The sequence below is a fragment of the Leptodactylus fuscus genome, chromosome 1, assembly GCF_031893055.1.
Source record: "Leptodactylus fuscus isolate aLepFus1 chromosome 1, aLepFus1.hap2, whole genome shotgun sequence".
NCBI classification, from domain to species: Eukaryota; Metazoa; Chordata; class Amphibia; order Anura; family Leptodactylidae; genus Leptodactylus; species Leptodactylus fuscus.
The window spans coordinates 204,716,129-204,722,128 of NC_134265.1; positions in this window are offsets into that span (position 1 = coordinate 204,716,129).

Sequence of the window (6,000 nt, forward strand, 5' to 3'; positions counted from 1 at the left end):
ATGGAGCTGGAGAACAGAAAGCAGAGGGCATTGTAGCGTGGTAATGGAGGATGGAAGGGGAGAGAGAGGTGTGTTCTACATGAGACGGCATGTTGGATGAGGGGAGAGAGTGATGTAGTTACATGGGACTGCATGTTGGGTGAGGCTGAGGGGAGAGAGTGATGTAGTTACATGGGACTGCATGTTGGGTGAGGCTGAGGGGAGAGAGTGATGTAGTTACATGGGACTGCATGTTGGGTGAGGCTGAGGGGAGAGAGTGATGTAGTTACATGGGACTGCATGTTGGGTGAGGCTGAGGGAAGGAGTGGTGTAGTTACATGGGACTGTATGTTGGGTGAGGCTGAGGGGAGAGAGTGATGTAGTTACATGGGACTGCATGTTGGGTGAGGCTGAGGGGAGAGAGTGATGTAGTTACATGGGACTGCATGTTGGGTGAGGCTGAGGGGAGAGAGTGATGTAGTTACATGGGACTGCATGTTGGGTGAGGCTGAGGGGAGAGAGTGATGTAGTTACATGGGACTGCATGTTGGGTGAGGCTGAGGGAAGGAGTGATGTAGTTACATGGGACTGTATGTTGGGTGAGGCTGAGGCGAGAGAGTGATGTAGTTACATGGGACTGTATGTTGGGTGAGGCTGAGGCGAGAGAGTGATGTAGTTACATGGGACTGTATGTTGGGTGAGGCTGAGGGGAGAGAGTGATGTAGTTACATGGGACTGCATGTTGGTTGAGGATGAGGGGAGAGAGTGATGTAGTTACTTGGGACTGCATGTTGGGTGAGGATGAGGGGAGAGAGTGATGTAGTTACATGGGACTGCATGTTGGGTGAGGCTGAGGGGAGAGAGTGATGTAGTTACATGGGACTGCATGTTGGGTGAGGCTGAGGGGAGAGAGTGATGTAGTTACATGGGACTGTATGTTGGGTGAGGCTGAGGGGAGAGAGTGATGTAGTTACATGGGACTGTATGTTGGGTGAGGCTGAGGGGAGAGAGTGATGTAGTTACATGGGACTGCATGTTGGGTGAGGCTGAGGGGAGAGAGTGATGTAGTTACATGGGACTGCATGTTGGGTGAGGCTGAGGGGAGAGAGTGATGTAGTTACATGGGACTGCATGTTGGGTGAGGCTGAGGGGAGAGAGTGATGTAGTTACATGGGACTGCATGTTGGGTGAGGCTGAGGGGAGAGAGTGATGTAGTTACATGGGACTGCATGTTGGGTGAGGCTGAGGGAAGGAGTGGTGTAGTTACATGGGACTGTATGTTGGGTGAGGCTGAGGGGAGAGAGTGATGTAGTTACATGGGACTGCATGTTGGGTGAGGCTGAGGGGAGAGAGTGATGTAGTTACATGGGACTGCATGTTGGGTGAGGCTGAGGGGAGAGAGTGATGTAGTTACATGGGACTGCATGTTGGGTGAGGCTGAGGGAAGGAGTGATGTAGTTACATGGGACTGTATGTTGGGTGAGGCTGAGGCGAGAGAGTGATGTAGTTACATGGGACTGTATGTTGGGTGAGGCTGAGGCGAGAGAGTGATGTAGTTACATGGGACTGTATGTTGGGTGAGGCTGAGGGGAGAGAATGATGTAGTTACATGGGACTGCATGTTGGTTGAGGATGAGGGGAGAGAGTGATGTAGTTACTTGGGACTGCATGTTGGGTGAGGATGAGGGGAGAGAGTGATGTAGTTACATGGGACTGCATGTTGGGTGAGGCTGAGGGGAGAGAGTGATGTAGTTACATGGGACTGCATGTTGGGTGAGGCTGAGGGGAGAGAGTGATGTAGTTACATGGGACTGTATGTTGGGTGAGGCTGAGGGGAGAGAGTGATGTAGTTACATGGGACTGTATGTTGGGTGAGGCTGAGGGGAGAGAGTGGTGTAGTTACATGGGACTGTATGTTGGGTGAGGCTGAGGGGAGAGAGTGATGTAGTTACATGGGACTGCATGTTGGGTGAGGCTGAGGGGAGAGAGTGATGTAGTTACATGGGACTGTATGTTGGGTGAGGCTGAGGGGAGAGAGTGATGTCGTTACATGGGACTGCATGTTGGGTGAGGCTGAGGGGAGAGAGTGATGTAGTTACATGGGACTGCATGTTGGGTGAGGCTGAGGGGAGAGAGTGATGTAGTTACATGGGACTGCATGTTGGGTGAGGCTGAGGGGAGAGAGTGATGTAGTTACATGGGACTGTATGTTGGGTGAGGCTGAGGGGAGAGAGTGATGTAGTTACATGGGACTGCATGTTGGGTGAGGCTGAGGGGAGAGAGTGATGTAGTTACATGGGGCTGCATGTTGGGTGAGGCTGAGGAGAGAGAGTGATGTAGTTACATGGGACTGCACGTTGGATGAGGCTGAAAAGAGAGTGATGTTTTACATGGGACTGTATCCCGGAGGGTCTGGGGGATTGGATTGATGTTTAGGGTGGTATAGGAGTCTGTTGGCATGGAGGGAGACAGGGTCCTTTGGGTGTTCCTGGCATTTAAGGGGGCGCAGGAGATCTTTGGGGGTACTGCTGGCATCTATGCTCAGCAGTGCCCCCCGCCACAGTATTATAGTATTACATGCCCAGCAGTGTCCTCCCCCCCCCCAAACAGGATTATATGCCCATCAGCAGTGGCGTCACTACTGGGGTAGCGGCTGCCACAGGGCCTGGGACATTAGGGGCCTGGCGACAGCCGCTACCCCTGCCTTTTTTTTCTTTTTTTAATAGGCTGTTACCGGCAGGGGCTGGGATCGGTAAGTGACACCGCGGGGCCCCCAAGCACTATTATTATACTATTTTCAGAACCCCAAGTATAATGATCGGAGGCCCTGGAAAGGTAAGAGAACATAATAAACATCACACAACTAGGCCCGGGTCATGTGACGTCCGTACGTCATTAAAGGTGGCCGACGCCACTGAAGACTGCAGCGGAGCGGGTGATAGGTAAGTTACAGTGTTTTTTATGTTTGTATCACCCTTGGTCTCCGTTTATTATACTCTGGGGTCTGAAAAGACACCAGAGTATAATAATTGTTCATGGGTGGTCATTATGGGACATAATACGGTGTGCAGGGGCCACTATGGGACATAATACTGTGTGCAGGGGCCACTATGGGACATAATACGGTGTGCAGGGGCCACTATGGGGGATACTGTGTGCAGGTGTCACTATGGGGGATAATACTGTGTGCAGGGGCCACTATGGGACATAATACTGTGTGCAGGGGCCACTATGGAGTATAATACTGTGTGCAGGGGCCACTAAGGGACATAATACTGTGTGCAGGGGCCACTATGGGGCATAATACTGTGTGCAGGGGCCACTATGGGGCATAATGCTGTGTGCAGGGGCCACTATGGGGCATAATGCTGTGAGCAGGGGTCACTATGGGGCATAATACTGTGTGCAGGGGCCACTATGGGGCATAATGCTGTGTGCAGGGGCCACTATGGGGCATAATACTGTGTGCAGGGGTCACTGTGGGGCATAATACTGTGTGCAGGGGTCACTGTGGGGCATAATACTGTGTGCAGGGGCCACTATGGGGCATAATACTGTGTGCAGGGGCCACTATGGGGGATAATACTGTGTGCAGGGGCCACTATGGGACATAATACTGTGTGCAGGGGCCACTATGGAGTATAATACTGTGTGCAGGGGCCACTAAGGGACATAATACTGTGTGCAGGGGCCACTATGGAGTATAATACTGTGTGCAGGGGCCACTATGGAGTATAATACTGTGTGCAGGGGCCACTAAGGGACATAATACTGTGTGCAGGGGCCACTATGGGACATAATACTGTGTGCAGGGGCCACTATGGGGCATAATACTGTGTGCAGGGGCCACTATGGGGCATAATACTGTGTGCAGGGGCCACTATGGGACATAATACTGTGTGCAGGGGCCACTATGGGGCATAATACTGTGTGCAGGGGCCACTATGGGGCATAATACTGTGTGCAGGGGCCACTATGGGGCATAATACTGTGTGCAGGGACCACTATGGGACATAATACTGTGTGCAGGGGCCACTATGGGGCATAATACTGTGTGCAGGGACCACTATGGGGCATAATACTGTGTGCAGGGGCCACTGTGGGGGATAATACTGTGTGCAGGGCCACTATGGGGCATAATACTGTGTGCAGGGCCACTATGGGGCATAATACTGTGTGCAGGGACCACTATGGGACATAATACTGTGTGCAGGGGCCACTATGGGGCATAATACTGTGTGCAGGGACCACTATGGGGCATAATAGTGCGTGCAGGAATGCGGCTGGGGGTTGTCGGTCGAGGTCTTCGATGTCGGTCAGGAAAGGGGGGGGGGGGGGGCATGTCAAAAGTTCGCCATGGGGCCCCGCCATTCCTAGTTACGCCACTGTCCAGCAGTGTCCCCCACCCCCAAACAGTATTACATGCCCAGCAGTGCCCGTCCCCCAGTATTACATACCCAGCAGTGTCCCCCCACCCCACAGTATTATATGCCCAGAAGTTCCCACCACCCACAGTATTATATGCCCAGCAGTGTCCCCCCCCCCCCCATACAGTTTTACATGCCCAGCAGTGTGTTCCCCCACACAAACACACGCACACAGTATTATATCTCCAGCAGTGCCTCTCCCCCCCAGTATTATATGCTCCCAACAGCCCCCCCTCCCCCGGTGATATTATTCTACACTGTGATCTCCTCAGACCCCAGAGTATAATAATCGGAGGCCCAGGGAAGGTGAATAAAAATAACAATCACTAATCCTCGCCTTTCCTGGCATCCTGTCTCTGGCTGCCTTCAGCATCTTCCCGATGTCTCTGTTGAGGCCTGTGATTGGTCCTCAGCAGTCATGTGAGGGTACACTGACGTCATTACACCGCTGCGCTCCATCTGACTGCTGGGGCCTAGTCTCATGCACATGATGGAAGACGCCAGAGAGGATGCAGAGCCCATGAGAGGTGAGTATATCTATTTATTATTTTAAGTCACCTCCCCTGCATGCGGTGGCTCAGTGGTTAGCACTGTAGCCTTGCAGCGCTGGAGTCCTAGTGTTCAAATCCTGCCAAGGGCAAAAAAAACATCTGCAAGGAGTTTGTATGTTCTCCCCGTGTTTGCATGGATTTCCATCCCATATTCCAAAGACATACTGATAGGGAAAAATGTACATTGTGCGCTCTATGTGGGGGGAGGGGCTCACAATCTACATCGAAAAAAAGAAAAATGGCCTGGCAACATGCCGGTGCCCCTTTTCATTTACAATATATATAGTGGTCGGGGAACCAGGCTTTCCTCAACCGCTGTCACAGTGGTACTGGACCCCGGCTATCTCTAGCTGGTCACGATAGTTACGCCCCTGGCAGTGGGTCTTTGAGGTACTGCTGGCATCTAAGGGGGGCAGGGGGTCTTTGGGGTACGGCTTGCATCTGAAGGAGGGGCAGGGCCTTTAGGGTGCTGCTGGCATCTAAAGGGGGAGTAAACATCCCTGGGGTGCTGCTTGCATTGTAATGGTGGGCAGGGGACCTGCTGCATGCGTTTGTATGGGATCCCAGGGGTATTGAATTTGTGTGTTGGGTTCCTGGGGCACTGCTTGTGTGTGAGAGGGAGTTCTGGAGGTGGTCCCAGGGTGCTGCCACCTGTGTCCTTGTTTGGAGGTCCCTGGGATGCTACCTGTGTGTGTGAGGGGGTGCTGGTGGTGGCCCCTTGGGTACTTCCACCTGTGGGCATGTGGCGGAGGTTCCGGGGTACTGCTTTGTAGTGTTTAGGTCATTTGGCTGCTGCCTTCATGTAAATGGGGGATTCCTGCAATGCTGCCTGTATGTGGGCGGGGGTTGTTGATGGGCTCTGAGATGCTACCACCACACCGGGGATGTGTGGGGATGCTACCTGTGAGTTGGAGGGGTCCGGCACCTGAGGTGTTGCCACCTATGTGTTAGGGTGCTTCTGCTGTATGCTGAGGGGGATGGGGGCTTCAGTCCCTGGGGGGGCTACCATCTGTATCCTGAGAGGGGCGCAGGGGCTGCCGTCT